The sequence below is a fragment of the Toxotes jaculatrix genome, chromosome 5 (assembly GCF_017976425.1).
Source record: "Toxotes jaculatrix isolate fToxJac2 chromosome 5, fToxJac2.pri, whole genome shotgun sequence".
Classification (NCBI taxonomy): Eukaryota; Metazoa; Chordata; class Actinopteri; family Toxotidae; genus Toxotes; species Toxotes jaculatrix.
The window spans coordinates 22366651-22386896 of NC_054398.1; positions in this window are offsets into that span (position 1 = coordinate 22366651).

Genomic DNA, 20246 nt, shown 5'->3' on the forward strand with positions numbered 1-20246 from the left:
TTGCATTAATAATTAGAATAATAAAAACACAGTATATTTGTTTAGCCTGAAACCTTGCGCAAATCTTTGAAGATCCTGCTGATGGATCCCTTCCCTTCCCTCTTTCCCCACTTTGCTCTTCAGCTGCCTTTGCTTCTACTTAACAAGTGGATACTATTTGATATATGGAATGTACAACCCAAGATGCGGCACATTACTGCATTGTTATTTATATCATAAATTTGAATTTCAAAGGCAGTAATATCCTTAGGGTGATGATTCATAGACAGCATTTAAAGGTGGTGCAGATTGGCACTGCTGCCTTCCAGCAAGAGTGGAAACTGACGAACTGGGGAAAAAAATGACTTTGAATGACACAAGGACAAATGAATCAGAGAAAACACTATGTTGGCAACAAGTATGAGCAACTTATGGTAAATCTGCTACGTCTTAACAACGTTAGATCAGGTTTTGGCCTGGCATCTGACAAAATAATTTCATAACATTAATGTTTGCTGAGAATCCAAATGGTGAATCAGATTTCTTTTACCCTGTTATTGCATCACACCGATACCTTAAAGTAACAGGTACTCCAATATCCCTATGTTTAAGAAATGGCTTTTTCCCCCCTGGAGATCACCTTGAGTACAGTAATCAGTGAAGTGTTCAGTTTTTACAATTTATATCTACGCTGATAAATACTGACTCGCTTTTTGGTGCCAAAGCCTATAAAATCAAGGGCCTATTTAATCACAATCCTGCCATATTAGTCTTTCCCTAGCCTTAGCCCTGTCTCCAGTGAAGAATGGCTGGTCCTGCTTAGGGTCATCCTGCAAGGCCTCTCATAAATTCCACCAGCGTTACCTGTCTTCTGGCACTTGCTTGATAACACTCATTATTGCTCAATGACCTGGAGGCAAAGCTTCACTTTGGGGCTCATCACCTTCAGGCCACAGCTGTGGAAGCTCTCCTCCTTGCAGCTCACCTCTGCTTTTAAAACCCATAAACTCATGCCCGACAAGTTAGCCAGGAGACAAGAATCACAAGCGGTGATTATTTGATATTGTAAAGTGAATTACACCCTCCGCTGTCCTCCAGTGGAAGGGAAGGTTTCTGAAGGACCAAAGGGATGTATCCAAGATGTGTGCAGTTTATGAGGCTCCTCAATCACACAGAGGAAGTGTGTTTGAATCTCAGTTCAACCCGAGGCGACAATGAAAGTTTGAAGTCTCTGTCAGTGGTGAGATGAAATAATAAAGGGAAAGAAAAAAAAAAACACCCCAACATCATCTTTTATGTAATTTTCCCACTCTGCAGTGATCATTCCGATCCAAAATAATAAATTAATAGTCCCTGGATATAACAGTATGCAGGATTAAGGAATGAACTATTAACTGTAGAAATGGTGCTTCAGCGTGTAGTGCAGGATGAAGCACCTTTCCTTAACGTAAACACTCCTCTTAAAACACTCACACTGAAATATATAGATGCTCAACTGACTAGAGAAGCCATTTCAACGGCCAAATAGAGCGAGAGGGCCCTAGGAGGCTATTCACACTAGTGCTGATAGTTGTTAAAACCCTGTGTGCTTCACTTCAAATGGGTTTAGAACAGCTTGCGGATGTGAACAGGGCAATGGAGCAACACCATAATACACTCTGGGATGTTCACCTCAGGCAAACACTCTGTGATGCTAAGCACCTCTCTCAAAGCTGCCAAAGAAAGTCCATTGATTTCTCTTTTTGTTTGTGGACTTGTATCCGTTGTGGGATTTGAGGGAGAAACAGAACTACCAAACCACTCTCATGGTGGAGGCTTCCCTGAAGCCAATGTTTCTAAAAAAATCAATCAATTAACATGTTTCTCTTTTTCCTAACAGTGGCAACTAAAATATGCCTCTCAGGACTATTTCAAAACTGGGTCAAACTGGGAAGTAATGTCCAAGTAGACGAGACTGACTGACATCTGACATCGGTGACTATACTGACAGCACCTGGTAAATTATGAGACAATTAACTCATCTAAATACTGGGAGGTCCCGTGACTGTCCCAACAGTTTAAAGGATATTTAATTTCTTGTGCTTATTTAATGTTTTTTATTTATTTATTTTTAACCAAAGTGCATCTTCAAATCGTGTCGTGTCCTTGTTGTGAGAATGCTTTTAGTGCTCTGTAATCTCACTGTCACAGTTGCCACTTTAACAAATTGAGAACACTTTTCTGCAGTCGCACTTGTTGCCTGTCATCATAGGCAGAGCTCGAAAAATACCATGACCGTATTGCATTCATGACAACCATTTTAGCTCCCTGAAACAATCACCGAAAGAGCACCATTAAACGCTAAGGATTTGTTTTCTTGTTGGTTTATGTTCAGTTTCTCCAGAGAATGTTTTGGAAGAGCAGTCCTAAAGTGAGTAAATGGAAAAAGTCAAGATCAATTCAAATTTGAGCTCTACTTTTCTAGTAGACAAGAACCATCTGCCCAACGGCAGTAAAAACAGATTAAATTTTGTCTGCGGGTGTCTGTATAGTAAGAATTCCACCTGGAAAAAGAGTGATTTGCTCAATCTACAAGCTAAATGAATAATACTGGCATGAAAGGCAATTCATTTTTATTGAGGCATTTATCTCACTCTCTTTCAAAGTTAGGATGGCAGAGAGTTTGTTCCAGTATGGGCAAAAGTCAGGATTTTATACTCTGCTTTTGGACTGTTTTCAATGTCACATTGAGCCTGGTTTTAATTATCTAGTACCTGGGACTGGATGCAGAAGAAAGGAGTGATGCTCAGAAGTTACATCCCTACTGATATACCTGCCACATTTGTTCTCCTCCACATGTGACAGAATTTCACTTTCAAACTTCGCCTTACTTGCCATCAGAATCTTCCTCGAGGACATTTTCTGTCCATCCATCCATCCAAATGGAGCAAAATACCCTGGACAAGTTGCTGTCTAACTATCAGCTTGTCAGAGTCACCCGTGGTAGTTGTCACTTGCTTGTCCTGGCTTAACTCAACCAAGGCTGACAAAGTTGGTGGACACCTGTAACTGACGAAGGTGCTGGTGCACAGTTAACTATAGACTTCAAAATGCCCCCTGAGAAATGATGAGAGAGATATGATGTCTCAGATGCTAGATCTGTGTTTCTCTAGAGACTAACAGAAACAAATACACATGGAAAGAACGAGGTCGAGGTTCTGAACCTCGTACCTTGTAGCTCTGAGGGTGTGAGATGACACTGGTATCCACCACTGGGCCATTGTGCCCTTGAAACCTCTTAGGACTATTTTGGATGAAATGTATTGAATTCCTCAGCTCCTCCTGGGCTCTAAGTGCTGCCAGGCCAATGTGTCCTGGGTCTGCTCCAGGGTCTTCTCCCTAATGGCTGCTCCTGAATACCAGGAGGCAGCCAGAAACGGGCTGTAACAGACACCCAAACCACCTACACTAGTGCCTGTCAAGATGAAGTTGATGCCACAACGTCATGTTGACAGAGTAAAGAAAATCAGTTATTCTCTTTGCCTGGTATGCATAAGCATTTACAACCTCAGGTTACTAAGGTCACCTGAACACTTAATTTAATGATCTGAAAAGCTTTTCAAATAAATAGCAATGCTCATGCAATGCTCAAGTCCTTGTCTGTCTTTGAGACTTTTCTCCAGATACAGCTGATCTTTCAGCATTTCTCAAGCTGTTATCACTTTGATTTATGAGGATCCCTGTGAGAGGCATCAAGGATTTTGATAGAAAGTAATATTCTTCTCAGGCGACACTGATGAAATTAATGCATAAATATTCTTGTCTTGTTTTTGCTGGTTCTGCTTAGGATCTGAAGAAATTACAATGCCATAACTGCTTATGTTGGAAAGAGCTGATTTTGAGTCTAAGCTTTGCCGTGGATTTGCTCCTCTTGAAGTAACACTAAAAATTAGTTTTGTGTATTTATTTCTCTGAAGATGAGGCCGTGTTCGATTCACCGGGAGTCAGCATAATGCACTTGAGAGGAAGAGATTAGACAGGAAACACTGAATTTGAGGTGGCGTGAATACTGGGAGCAAAGATATCCTCGAGCACAGCACGTAAAAATCACTAACACAGACAAACACAAACATCTACATGCAAATGCACAGACAGGAAAACACACAACTTTACCAAATACCAAGGCAAAGTATGATAAGTGGAGTCCATAACATAAATGACATATAGGTTAGAGGTCAAATAAATCTGCTTTAAAAGCACATTCATCCTAATGACTTCCAACAGAGGTCAGCCATACATCACGCACTCCCTGTCACTGATGCGCATCTCAGTGTGTTTTTTTTTTAAAGCACAATAGGACAGTCAACCCTGAACACAAGTCAATCAAAGTCATGCATTCATCTTATATTGTCCATATAGGGTCACATTTGGCCATCATTCAGGACAAGAACACAGCCATGCGTGAGCCTTTGAGGACGTTATCACCACCAGTCATTGTTCCATATGGCCAACCCCACTGGTGCACGCAGCACAGTTTATGCTTAGCCTGGGGAACAGTGCATACTGTACCTGGCCTGTGTAACCAGCCATGTTTGACCCTGCTCATAATTCAGTCACATGTGAGGAACGAAATACAGTGACCTGTCTGTACTCTGAGGCTTGCAGATCTGCAAGCCAGGCTCTATTTCATGTTCATCCTCACACATTCAAAGGGAGCTGACCACGCCAACCAGAGGATGTTGATGTGTGTGTTGGGAGTTTGAAGTTTATGGTACAAGTACTGGGTGTGTGTTTGTGTGTGTGTGTGTGTGGAATGTGTACTTAATTTTGCTGTTTATGTGACAATCACACAACTCTGCAGTTTTATACATCTTTTAGCTCATTGTTTTGGTTTACTGACCCTCATATTGACTATAGAGTAGTGTTACTGCTTTTATCACTTTCATAAGGTGAATAGAATCTTAAATACATGCTCTTGTTGTGCTGTCTCTGCTGTTTGTGAGCAGTTGTTTGTTATGTGCCATGAAACTTGCACCATGAAATAAGCTGATGACATATCAGTGTGTTTCTGTTAAGTAATTTTGTCATCTATTATCCCCTATTGATCAAATACAGCTTAATTCAGTTTTAATGATACATTCATGTAAATTCAGTTTGAGGTAGGATTAAAGGGTTTGCAGCTTGGCATATATTAGTGAAGTTTAAGAAAGTAGTTAATAAACAGTCAGTATGAGACCTTTGCAAAAAAAAACAAGAATACCGTCTGTGAGGATATCCATAAGGAACATCTACGCCCTGACATATATTCCCTTTTCACATTTCACCAGACAGTTTAATAAAGTACTGTTTTGAAAGATGGTTTCAAGAGTGATATTAATGATGCATTCCGGTTTAAGTTAGATGCACAGCCTTTACAGCACAGTCCTTTTAAACATTCAGTGCTCTAGGTATCGTGGCATGTACAGAGCCATCCACCACAGCTGAAAGAGCTTCAAGATAGCTTGTGCTCAAGCAGGCAGAACCATTGGAATTGGTTTTGTGCCAAATGGGCACAAGCTGAAATCTGAGTAACCTCAGTCGGAGTGGGTGAATGATGTTCACAGACTTGAAACCTTATATGAACAAGGTCAGATTTACATGCCAGATATAAAAACTATCACATTCATATGGTGTATGTCATGGTACTTTTACTAGTTGTACTGTTTTGGAACCCATTTTTCTTTACTCTACTGAAAGAAACAGTTTCTCATTTGAAGAAGGAGAGGATTTTTAATGTAACAGACCACTCTTAGGTTTTAGCTTCATTTCATATGAGTGACACCCATTAAGTGCAGTAACATGTTATATATTTCCCTTCACAGCAGGTGTGAACGCTCTTTAAACATTGTGGTTAGCCCCTTGTATATTCTTAAATACATGAACTTGGTTTCACCCTGAACACATGACTAGGGAAAGATTTATTTTTAATTCAGCATCACAACCCAACTACTGCAGAAATGGGAAACACACACATTATCACCCTTATCTGTAATCTAATGAGTCAAATAGAATTATGTTACACATTCACTGTACCAAAATGCACTGACAATGAACGCGGAGCCTGCAGCTTTATTGTCCCATTTCTGTGTTATTGAGCCAATTGCATGGTATCCAAGGCCATTCCATGTGTCAGTGGCATCATGATGCCGAAACTCGGAAAGACGTATTGAGTGCAAGGAAAATGGGTTCTTAGCTCAGAAAAATATCTAAGGAAGTGAGAGTGATGAAATGACTTCAGAGCAAGAGGGAAGTCAGCAGAACTGCAATCATGGGTGGGATATCTAAGTTTATTAAAGCTCCACAGCTCTCCTCCTGTCACTCGGATTCTTTGTAAAGTACAAAGAATGCCAGTGCTGATGCTGGAGAAAACAACAGCATGATGCATTATTCAACAAATAATTCAAATAATACAAATAATTCATCAAACAATTCTGGTCCTCCTTTAACTCTCGCCAGATCCTATTTAATAGCCCCTTTTCTCTCGCTCTAGTTCAGTTATTTTACTTTCTCTGTCCTGTGCCTTCAGAAGAAGTCACAATCAAAAGCCACTTTGTTCATAACAAACAAGGAGGATTGAGTGCAGATGTCGACAAAGAGGTACTTGTTTATATAGTGACTGGCGCTGAATATGCACATTCAGCCAAGCCTGGCCAGTTCACTGCATGTACACTGATACCAATGGATTGGTCAGAGGATTACAGACTAGGGTGCCTGTTTCTCTCTGCCCAGCTGGCACACACAGGCTACCACTGTGTTGTTTGGGCAAAGCTTCCCACTTAAACTAGCTGAAGCTACCTCAATCTGTATTCAGTACAGACCTAGTATGGCTGGGGCAAACTGTATGTTGCAGCCTGCAAAAGCCTAAACTCAAATTTCACAGTGTTGAGATTCTAACTATAAAGCCCAGTGTTGTGTTGTTGGACCAGCCACAACTCATACAGATGTCATCAGTAACTCCTTGGGCATTGCCTTTGATGTGTGATTGACAGGTTCATTAATTGGTTGAGAGAATGGCAACTTGCCACTGGCCCTAAAGTGTTGAGCATGCAACACAAAGACTGTCTTGTTTCACTGGTTGCCAGATACAGTGTGTGTCTGTATGCAGCACTTGGGACTAACGACAAGGTCACTTTAATGTTGGATGCAAAGTCAAAGTAATGTTTCAAACACACAGAGAGTAACCACACAGTGTAAAGGTTGGCAATGCATTTCTAATGTGTATTCCTGTTCCATTAGTTTACCCATACCTAAAGAAACTTAAGTTGCTGAAGCTCCAATGGCTCAAACCTAGGCCACTGTTGCCTGTCAATGACAACCATGTAAATTAGTTATTTTGTGTAATCTGTCAGATCTTTTTCATTATTTACATGGCCTTTAAATCATTTGTATACAAAAGAATCAACCCCATAATTAATGTCTGAATGGCCAGAGCACTCTGCAGTGAGTTGTTTCCAATAATTGTTGGATTTTTATCATAATTGCATTAATTAGGTTTACCTTTCCAAAGTGCTTTTCTTTTATTCATTACAAGAGGAATCTCTTTGAAATGTACTGGAAAAAAAAGATGATGTGCTTATTTATTGTACGAGCTGATAAACACGTCCAAACTGACGTGTTGACTGGTGTACAGTTAATACATCCTGTGCCTACCAGCTATAGTTCATTGTTCATCAGCCTTTGAGATGTTGTGCAGGCTTCAGACACTAATGAATACTTAGGTACAAGGCACCTTTTAAACAAAGCACTTACTGTAGCTCCGAACCAATGTTCAGTGAAGAGTAAAAGTCTGTGGTTGTACAGGTCATCTCCCAGGAGTCAGCATGTATTAATGTATGAGTGTGAAACAGGCTGATGTTCTAAATGTACATGCTTGTTCAGCAAATATTTCCCAGGTGACTACAGGCAGTTTAGTCAAGTATGTTCTGTGTATTTGTAGTTTGAGATGTAAACTGAATCTACTTGATGCATGCCACCTGACGTCAGTTGTCTTCATGTTGACATAGTTTGGCTGCACAGATAAGTCATGCAGATAAGGTGCAGAAATTGCCTACTGTCAAATTGCCAATAGTCAAAGATATTCCTTTTCTGTACCTACACATGTGTACCATCACACTGCCAACAGACTTCCCAAGTCTCTGTCTGACAGAATATTGCCACATAGAATGTGTGTCAGCCCATGATATGGCAAGCAAAATTATAAGCATACAAACGGTGGTGGCTCTCCTGTCATTCATAGATTGGAAGACAATAGACAGATGATGAACAATGAAGATGAATGGCATTCCACCGTGCCGAATGTCGCTCTGAACAAATGAATTCCAAGGGCGCTCCTCATCATCTCAATGAGCTTTCCCCCTGCTATGTTTCAGCATAAATCATGTTAACCTTCTCATTTTCAAGTTCATTCATTTTTAAGGTGCTCTTCCTCCTGTCTCAGTGGCTACAGGCCTCGTGGATGCATCAAAGGGATCTGATTGCTGAGATTCCATTAAACCTCAGACTGCAGAATATTGTGTCACTTTCCCAGGAATGCCAACTCTACTATCTGTCATAACTCACAGCTGTCATCGCAGCCCTCTCTGCAGCATGCAAATGATCGTGGCAGGTCCAAGGATATCTAAGGGAAAAGGGTGTGAAAAATCAGTGTTACAATGCCTCTATAAAACCGAAGATTGATCCATACCATGACAGGAACACCCACATGTGGAAATAAGGAAGCAGCAGACATTGTGACACTCAAAGCGAGCTCAGAGTACACAGTTGGAAGGCAGTCACCGTCTGATTGCACAACCATTCATTTAATACATTACTTTTTCATTCTCAAAAGCTTATTTATTTATTTATTTACTTACTTACTTATTCATTCCTGAATGAATGAACATTATCAATTTTTAGAAATATTTCCCAGTGTTGATACTGGACAACTCTAGTGTTGATATTGGATTATGTTTTTGAGTATTTTTTTTATTAGCATGTACATGGCAGTTATACTATAGTTAAGGCTGTGGTCATGGCATGAAGACGGCATTACAAACATTAGTACAGTAGAATAAAAGAGGAATCCCTGAAACTACAACAATAATTTTCTCCTCTACCTTTTGTGTTGCCAGTCATTCGGGTGTTACTCGGAACAAGGGCAAATTTTGCATCATGTGACATTTGGTAGGTCTTTAGAACTTTAATTAATCAAAGTTGGATGCTCTACATCTGCTTGCTTACCTTTGTTTTAAAGTGTTTTGTATGTTTGTTTGTTTTCTCCTTGGCAGCTCACACTCTCAATGGCCGTCTGTTTTTGAGATCAAGTAGGTCAAGGTTGAGCTAGAACAAAACCTGATGGCCTCCTCTTCTCCCAGCAGATTTCATTATGGGATCTTTGTTGTTTGGTTTTCTATGATGTGCGGTGAAGGAATAGAAAAAGGAGAGGAGGAAGAGCTGTGCTCACATTCTTCAGATGTTCTCCTGGGAACATCATGGAGGCTCCCCTCATGGGGATGTGTTATCTCTAAAATTCTTCATAGCAATTGGTGCCATTAATAAACTTCACTTATGTTTACTGTTATTATCATCATTATTGAGGGTGATGTATTGATGACACTGTGGCTTTTTTTTTTTTTTTTTTGCTTGATTTGACTTATGCAGATAAGGTACCAGTGTAGAGGGAGTATTATGTGTTATGGTGCTACTGGTACTTCTCATAGATCTGCCTTATAAATTTATTTACTCTATTTTCTAAATAGAAATTTTCAAGCTAAACATGTTTGCATTGCTATATAATTAGACACCAAGTGTAGAATCTTGACAGCATATCTGAAACAAGAAACCAGACTTCGATTTGATTTGACAAGCCGACTGACATGTTGTTTGACAAAGATAATGATAATGCAAATAAAGCAAGAACATTTGCTATTGTTATTGTTTAATTGGAGGGAATGGTGTCTTTAATTCTTTTTTTTTTTTAATTAAGTCAAACTGATGTTTAAGTGCTAATTCACAGCATTTGACATTGCATCAGTCATTCTCAAATTAGAGGAGAAATACTGTTGTGTAGCGACTCAGCCTGATGTGTGTGCAAGTGCTTTTACAAATAATGGACTTTCTGTTTTGGACTGACTGTCTGCTTCCATTGACATCTGCAGTTTCCTCCATCTATCCTCACAACTGTACAAGCACCTCTTAACTACCACAACACAACTGCTGTCTTGGGATATTCAGCGTGATTTTTCACACGGGTGCTTTGCTGTTGCGGTAGAGAGGCGATGTTTAACCTGCCACATGAGCTTTAAATATTACCTAGATGTGTTCTAATTCAGACAAAAAAGGGAAATTAAGGTTATCAGTTTACCCTAAAGATTATAATATTATAGTAACAATTATAAGATTGTAATAGAATGATGGGTGTGTTTGACAGTTCATTGTCTTCATTTACCTCACCAAGGCTGCACGTGTGTGCATGTGTGTGCATGTGTGCGAAGAGATTGATGACTGACACTTCGACAGCAGTATGGAAAAACTGAACACCCCCACGGTTTTCCACTTAATCTACTAAAATGCTAATGCGTGACCGATCAATACCACAGTATATTTACTTCAGCTCTTTTTGCTGATATTGCAGTTGCTTGAAACGTCAGGGGATTGTGAAGACTCTCTCTCTCTTTTTCTTTCTCAAGTGAGGAATGGAAAGCTGCAATGGAGAGATAAAGAAAGGGCCTAGGTTTACTCAGATACCGTCTGATACATCTGCACCAGACAACCTCAAAACGACCCATGAACCATAATGTGCTAAAGATGTCAACTGGTAGACATAAGCACGAAAGCCGCTTCCAGGCTTTTCTTGATGGAGCAAAAAGCAAACAGTTTTGACACCATTCACTTCAGAAATCCTCTTTTTCTTCCTCATCCGTAATGGTATGTTAGAACAAGTCAAGGGTTGAAATGCATTCAAGCAAATGACAGCGAGAGTAGATAAGGGCTAAATGCATGTCTCTGTTGATGTGACAGGGGGACACAATGTGAGTAACTTAATAAAATAAATTAAGGATTACAACTGAAAATAATTAGTGTCTTGGCTAAAATATGTTTTGTATTCAAAATTTCAGTTTCCAGCAATTAATTTTCTCTTTTTTTGTTAGATGTATGCAAAATCTTTTATTTGAGCAGGGCAGTGGAGAAAAGCACTTAACAGATTGAAAAAAGATTTTCATACCAATAACAGGCAAGACACAAGAGAAAGTGAGTATTTATGTATGTATACATTAGAATTATATCTTAATAAAGTAGAGCTGTGAACTCCATTGTGATTACTAAGAGTCACTAGATGTTGCCATTTTTTTTATTCTGATTGGTATTATCATGTTGTTCATGATGAAAGTTACACAATTCACTGTACATAGGCATTTTAAAGCAGAGCATTAAAGGAGGTTTTTTTCTTTGAACTATGCTGACAGATTAGAGTCATCAGTCACTTTATAAGGATAACTTTAATGAGAGTTACTTTGAAATAAAACACATTTTGTGGACAGTTACAGATGCAGAATTAATTTTGCAGTATTCAAATATTACTCTTGTTGCTTTAAACACAAAATCAGAATATCTCAAGCAAATTTCATAACCAGAATTAAAGAACATGCTTGCCAGTGATTTTAGAAGAGATAGGAGGCAGGTTTAGGCACAGCGCTAAGCCTAATGAAATGAGCAGTCACAGATGTGAATCCTTCCATTTCCAATGACTTCAATCATGACTCAGCTAAGACCTGAAAATGTCCAATTTTTAAGGCAAGGTTTGGTTACTGCACAGGAATATTCAATCTTTCTTGAATTTCCTGACAATAGAAATGACTTCACGGACAATAAAATCCTGTCCTTTTTAAGTTTGATATTATGTGAATGTAAATGGCTCTTCACACACATTAAGGACTCTGCATTCATTATCTAATTCCATAAAAAAAGCATGTGACCATTAGTGTGAAATTAAGCCAGAGAGGGGGAATTCATTGGTGCATTTTGTCCACCTTTCTTTAAAAAATTTTTTTTAGTACATCCAAGTTTTCAGTGGAGCTGCTTGTGATACTCATGGAGCTTGATGTAGTCTGTGGCCAATGACCCACGCAGAAATGTATTGACTGAAGCAGGGCTATTGGAAAGATGTCAGACTCAACAGAAACAGTTTTGGAAAAGTGTCCCCTGGAGACTGCCTTGGTGGCTTCATTAAAACTTATCATTTATATGTTGGATTTCTGTGCAGTGTGGAGGCCACAACCCTAACCTTAAGATTAGCCTGAGAACACTGTGGTTTTGTCCCAAAGGGTTCCTTAACTCAGCCCTCAGCTACATGTCAGGCGTAACATGGTGTTAATGCATTAAACTGTGTTAAGTAAATCTCTTTCACACATTTGGACATTGTTAATAAAAAGTGCTGCATGTACACAACTTTTACAGCTGATGATGTAACCAATTTATTTGTGCTCTTATTTTCCACCAATTAATTTCAGTCAACCATATGAAACACATTGAATCATATGCACTTCTAGAACTGTGCTCTTTGAGTGCTTTCCATTCACTAGATCATGAAATATATATTCACATGATGATATTCATTGGCATAAACAATTAACTGCTTGGAGAAGTACGTTTTACAATCAAAAATTTTGTTTTATGTTAAAAGTGTTACTGCGAAATTACCAAATAAAATATAGCTATCTAATAAAATGTAAAAGTAATAGTAATTTGGTAATTTTAAACTGACCAGTAATGTACTGGATGATGTAAATAGGCAGTGTTTATGTTTTGTTGTTGTATATCAACATTTTTGAAAACTGACAGTGAGCACCTGGCTAAATTACATTTTGATGTTTGGCATTTTTATTGATATTTGATTTTATCTTTTGGTTGATGAGCCCTAAAAATGAAATGTTCACTGGTTTTCTGATTTTACAGGACAGGTATTAAATGTCTATAATACATGCAGTGTCCGTCAGTTAGTACATTTACAAGCCTGCATTTAGAAACTGATTTCTTCATTCGTAAGCCCAGTCATTGTACAAGGAAAGCATCCAGTGAAGGCTTACATGTGAAAATCAAACTCTAATTATCTTTTGTTATGATTGACAAGTCCAGTCACATCATGAGTCATTCCTCAGTAAATGATGTGCTCGGTCCATTTTATAAAGCGCTTATCTTCCGATCCTCCATCTCCATCCGGATTCAGTGGCTTGCTAACTCACTGAAGGCTGAAGCTTACTGACTCAGATTACTGTATATGAAAGGAAATGTCACCTGATACCTGTGCTGTGAAATTTGATGGGGTTGATGTGTATCTGTGTAATGATTTTAAAAAAAATTCTTTTAAGAACAGATGATTTTAGTCTTTTAACCCGTTAAAATTCTGACGGCCCACCAAATTTTAACATGCTATTTCTCTGACATTTCTGTGTTTTATTGTACCTACATAACTACTACATTTAAGGTGGTGCATATGCAGCAGAGCATGTGAAAGCTGAGTCTTATCTTTTCAGTGATATAAACATTTACAAGACACAACAGCAACTGTAGGTACAACTAAACCGTCTTCTAAAAAACATCAAAGTAATAATGTCGATGCTTATTGTTTTTATTTTTCCTCTACGCACTCTGCGGTTCCAGCACGCATAGCAACAGCAACAAAAATGGTCTTGTTTTGTCCGGAAATGTCCAAAGAATCACATCCAGTGGAAAAATACAGTCAAAAACATATGTTTTTAGGTCCATAAATGATCAAAAGTTGCAATCGGATCGTTCCAGTTCGAAAATATATCCCACTGTTTCTCCTTCGTTTCTTCGTTTTGTTGCCTTTGTTTTGTGTTGAAAGTTGACCAGTGTTTTTGGCAAATTTGGCAGGAATGTTAAGGGTCAATGAGTTTTCAAACTTGTATATCAGGTCTTCCTTACTAATCCCAGGCTTTACTTCAAATGAAACCAAAGGGTGGCCACTTAATGTATGGTCTTGAAAAGTATGAATTTTGTTTTATTTGCTTCAAGTAGATACAGGATTTAAGGTTATTGAGAGCATATTATATTTATGATTGCCTGTGTCTGATCATAGGCACGTGTTTGAGAAACAAAAAAACAAAAATCTGGATTGTTGTTGGAATGTTTGACCTTTGTTGGTGAGGTTGTTGCTAATAAAGTCATGGTGACACGTCGTGGGCGTACTGTGCCTTTTACCCAGTGCATGATGGGATAGGCTTCAGTTCCCTCCAACCCTGAACAGAGCAAGTGGAGGGTGGATTGATGTTGGTTGAATGACTGCCTCAGTCGCATACCTTCGACTACAGTAAACTGAGCACGCGAGGATCATTTCTAAAAGAGAAAATAACTGAATAACGTACCAGTTGGACTGAAACTCATCTTTAATTTATGTAGAGAAAGATAAGTATATATAAATCCAAATTTTTACTCTTTACAATTTTACTTCTGAACTGATGAGTCATTTTGATAGGCTGCCTTTTCGCTCTTCAACGACCACACAGTGAAGATAAGGGCTGACCTTAAATGCTGTGAATGTATTCCTAAGTTTTTTATCTATCATGTTTTTTCGATTTATGTTCCAGTTTATTCCTCTGTGTCTTAGTAGCAGACTCCAAGCCTTACAGCTCAATAGCCTGCATCCCTCTGTATCTGCACCATCATTTTGAAAAGAAAACTCTTTTATGTGGAAAAAGAAAGCAAAAGTTTACAGTTTATAAAATGTTACATTACAGTGGAGCTTAGTATCACTGCTGCCTGTGAGCCATGACAGTGTCTACATGCCCTCCTGTAACGATTTTAATCAGGAGCTCATTATGTCTCACACACAGAGGCCACTCAATCACATCAATTGATTAATTAAGTGCCAAGGGCGTTTGGGGACCCAGGTGACAATATGATCCCAGGGGACACGATGAAGGTCCGAAAGCAATAGTTGTTAAATAAATGGTTCTGTGGGGTCAGCATAACTGTCCAATGTACCTACTTCTACATCTAATTAAAAAGTAAATAGTCCTCCCAATAAAATCTGATAACTCACTGCAAGGACAGATGTTTTTTTCTGGGCTTTCTGATGTTAGTTTATTGCACACACTCCAATGTTAAGTCAGCAGGAGAAGAGGAAGAGAGGAAGGAAAAGGATTTGTGCAAGCCAGCATCACAGAAAAGCATGTAATACAGGCTAATCCTCCTCCACTCATGCTACTGTGATGCTGGGAATGCTGAGGGAGCACCGGCTTGATTTGACTCAACCCACAGTAACAGCTGGGTAAATAAGGACCACCCCTGTGTTGGCCATTCACTCACACTGACTGAATAGCATTAACACAGGTGGGAGTAGTTCCACCTGCTTTGTCATGCAAATCATGAACCGGAGTCATGGCTCTCAAGCTGCTCACATAATAGAAGAAATAACATTTAGACTTGTTGTTTGTGTTTCCACTGTACAAACACAGGGGATTGTTTACATGCAGGGAATTCTGTACTTGTGGCCTTAAATGGCAGCGAACATTATGTTAAATTGTGTGCCAAATTTCAGCAGTAAACATCCATACAGGGCCCGGAGGATTATGACTTCATCATCTGGGGTTGTGTGAAAAAAAAAAAAGTAGTACTGTAGTTTTCCATTCCTTTTCCTGGTGGTGCAGTAATAGACAGCTCAAATACATTTTGAAATGTTATTGTTCAACAAATTATTCATTTTGCCAATAAAAGATGTTTAATGCCAATTGCCAGCATTCAGGTTTGAGGTGATCTTAGAGATTGGTAACAATTTGTACAAACCAAGCTTTGGTTCTTTTCAGTAGAATTTCTTTTTTTTTTCTTTTTTTTTTTTTGGCACAAGAAACGGTAGACCCATTACATTAGCAATTTTGTACACTTGCCAGGACACTTCAGAATCAAGTGTGCCAGCACAGGATGTTCATTAGGTAATAGCAAAACAAAGCTTTTTTCAGTCATTAATGATGTCCAGGTATGACCTGGTTTGTGTCATTAAAACTCTCATTATTTTCAGGTCATAGTTTTAATGAAGTGTGCCAATCATTCAGCAGCAGTAACCTTAATCAAGGATTAATAGTTCAATATTAGTGGAATATATTTTAAAAAAATCTTTCTCATGTATTTTCAGATAAATATGACCCTGCTGATTCTAACATGGAAGCCAGAATAGAAGAAGGAAAGGTATTGGGTATAAAGATCTGTGTGCAGGGGTGTGTGTGTCTGTGTCTGTGTCTGTGTCTGTCTGTCTGTGTGTGTGTGTGTGTGTGTGTGTGTGTGTGTGTGTGTGTGTGTGTGTGTGTGTGTGTGTGTGTGTGTGTGTGTGTGTGTGTGTGTGTGTTGCCCAGCTGTTTGCATCTTCCCCTAAGGTTGATTTGTGCCAAATCAGGAACATGGTCACCATGAAAAGAAACTGCACAGCATGTGCTCTCCTCCAAATCTAGAAGGCTCCTCCTTGACAGGCCGTGGCCAATTACTGCTGCATTCAGCTCTGTGGGGCAGAATGTAGAGGTGACTGAAACAGACGGTCACCGGACCAAATCCCACAATCGAATGAGTCACTCTCCCTCAACTATCGCTGTCAATGTGCCCTTGAGCAGCCCGATTCTTTCCTGTAAAGTCGATTAGTGCTTAGGATTATTATACAGTATGTGGCAGACTATATATATTTTGCTTTTTTCCCCATTTTTAAAAATGCATTTTCTCCCTTCTTTTGTTCAGTTTTTCTCTCTGTGCTGTAAAACACGCTGAATCAACTGTGCTGTGTTTAAAGCTGCACAAATCAATATTCTTTATATTAATGTTAAAAAATGACTGTAATGTGAAAGAGACTGCCCGTACTGACCAACACACAGCCGAAGATTATTCAGATTTTAATTTTAGTGTTCCTCGGCTTATTGTTTTTGCTCTGTGGCCCTCTGCTGTTTGGGTTCAGTCTTGTGACTCTGATCAACCTCAGTTCAAGGCAAATGTTTTCAGTGAAAAAACTCTGATAAATCCACAGAACACCACCTGCACAGATCTAAAAGGAAGAGTCAGTGCTGGACCTACTTTTGCCAGTTGGCCAGAAATTTGACTCCATTTCTGCTGGATGTGTAAATAGGCAGTTGTTTGCAAAAATCTTCACCAGTATTGCTATTTTTAAGTATTTCTGTGATGTGTCCAAATGGTTATTATAATTACTAATTACATTTCAAATTATTTTTTACTGTTGCACTATTCATTGTGCATTCTTGAACTGCCTAGGTTGTTAATAGAAAACAGTTTGTCCAGATTATTCTCACATTAACCTTTCGAATGGCCTTAAAATAATGATTGCACTCATAGCTATGCTCTGTCAATTAGCCCAAATTATTCCCCTATTTACATTCACATTATTGGACAAGCTACAATTACATGCCGTTTGAGTCATGACTTCATAGCAGGTTTAAAGACCATTCGAGATGTTGGTGTGAGGTCCGTACACAGTCTCTCGTCATTACTCAGTAAAAAACTCCTGAAAGACTTTTCAAATGTTTTGACACGTACCTCAGTCCGCAGGGGCTGAGTCCAGAGAGTTTCAGCATGGATAGATTCCATTTAAGAAGACTGCCGTGCGTTTTAGTACCCACTCAGAGCCTTTAGCTGACAGGTCAAAGCATCTCCATTCCCCTGTAGTGAAGACCTTGGTACGACCTTCTTCATCCAACTGGCCTTTTAAGAGAACATTTAATCAATAACTCCATCGTGTAGAGTTTGGTTTCAACATGAGGCAGAGATCTGCCTGTCTCTGACTCTCCCCCCTCGTGCCTTCAGCTTGAACTCCCTGACTGCCCCCCAAATTCTACTTTTTATCACTTCATGGGCTCCCGAGTGACACCCACAATACTGTCATTACTGCTGTCTGTCACATTACCCTCCCATACTGTAGAAGAAGTTAGGTTAGATATTTTAACACAGCGCTGATGTCTTGCATTTGGTCTTCGCACATTTATGATAAACACCGTGCTAGCTAACTCCTGAGACACAACATTTCTCTGGAACAGTCTGGGCCTTTTCACACATACATTTAATACTGCTGATGAAATAAATTGCCTCAGCTGTTCCAGTAAAAGCATCAGAGTATCTTGTTCTCACGAGAATGATTTAATGTTCAAAGACCATTAACACACCACCACCAGTATGACTAAAATTAACACAGAGTTTTCCAGTCACATCAAGTCACAGTCACCACATCTTAGCAAGGTAAGTCATTCATTAGTTTTAGAATAGATTAGGTGAATCATAAAGGCCATCATTTCATCTGACAGTGAAATGTTCAAGAACGCTTTGATGGTTATTTTTGTTACTCAGCTTTTTTCTTTGATGTCCAAATATTTTTAAATTAATTGATGGATGTATCAGCAATCATGTTGATGGGACATTCTGAGCTTCAGTGTTGCCATTAAATGTACTGATATCATGCAAAATAAACAAACTACCACTGAAGAACATAGATGTAAATAATACAGCTTCTCACATTTAAGAAAAATTTGATTTCATATGTTTTATGAGGAAGGAAATGCATTCGTCATGTTTCTTGGACTTCTAAGGTACACACAATGCATTTTGGTGAGTAACAATGAACATAAGGGAAACTTCTTTTATTTTACCAGAAAACTCCACTGGGCACTTTTAAACCAATTTAAACAGGAAGATAGTACATAGCCATTAAAGACTTTTTGAGATAATCAAAAGAAAAGCAGGCATTACGTTTCATCAGTACTTTGAGCACGGCCCTTCAGCATGGAAATGTAGTTTGAGTAAATGAGAAACACAGTATGGTGCACTCTTTTCTTCATGAGCAGGAACAGGCTGTCGGCCCGTCTTAACCTCATAGACCACCACTTACCCAGTGGCTGAGTAAAATACATTTCCACGCTCATAGCGCAAAAGATACCTGATACATATTTTAAACATCCGTTCTACATGGTGGACATTGATCGCATACAATCCACATGTGAAACTAGGACACTGTTACTATTTCTACATCGATGTTAACACAGATATGGGACCACTTTAACTGTGAATCAATGTGATCATTGAAAAGATGCATGTCGTTGTGACCTCCAAGTGGCCATACACACCCAGGACCTTTTCGTAACTGTTGAGTTAACGATTTGCATATCTGGTCTGCTTACTCAGTATCCGTTTACTTCTCAGAGGCAAAGGCTGCAGATGGAGGGATAGATTAATATGCTGAGCTGTGTGCAGCCTTTGTGGCTTTACTAAGTTTTACCCCGGGACTGATTGATCGACTGGCATCTTAAGTTTAGTTGTGGAATGTAAACACCTCAAATGACTTAATATTTAAAGCTGATCTCAAATTAAGGTGACACCTCACTCTGATCCATTGCACCACCCTTTTGCTTACACTGATATGGTACCACTTTAATGTGAATTAAAGACCACCCTGTGTTGTATTTTGAAGGATAAGCAGTGCGAGCATATGCTTGAATGTACTCTTCTTAATTGCCCCTTTGGCATGTACACGTGAAGTAGAAGTACACTGTTATTTTTTTTACTCTGAAAGAAGCATAAAAAGAGTATACTGAGACTATTTTACCAGGGAAAGCTCGAGTAAAAAACATCAAAACTATGATACAAATCCTCCCAGCTGAGATGACACTCTGCCTGAGGTAAGATGCTGTACACTTTTCTCGCTTTCCTCCTTTTCTTGACACGAACAGGCTCTGCTCTCAATGCACATCCAGATGTATTGTCTCCTGATGCATTTGATCAAATCTCTGCCACTGTAAATCGCTCCGTGCCTCCACCCCAGGAAATCAGTTGACACATCAAAGTCCCTAAGGGAGACTTGACGGTAGAGTGTGGCACAAAAATGTGGAATCCATGCACACACTCACAGCAGGGTCACAGTGCAGTGAAGTGTTTGGAAAAAGAAGACTTTGTTTTTTGGGTTTTTTTTTTCTGAAATGAAAACTGGGTTATGACAGATGTGTCAAGGTACAGTGCCAGTGACAAAAGGTGCAAAGGTTGTACACATTTTTATGATGTTGTGTATGGGAGTTGATGCATTGGGAATTCTATCTATCAAAACAGATTGCACTGCTACAATAGAAATTGCCCACACACTGCTGAGTGTATGAGGTGCCTGAAAATTATGGCACTGACAAGCAGACTTTACACTAGAGTTTTATGGTGTTAAGATAGCAACATTTCCTCCAAATAATGCTCGAATCAGTGTTTGTGAGGGGAAAAAATTCCATCAC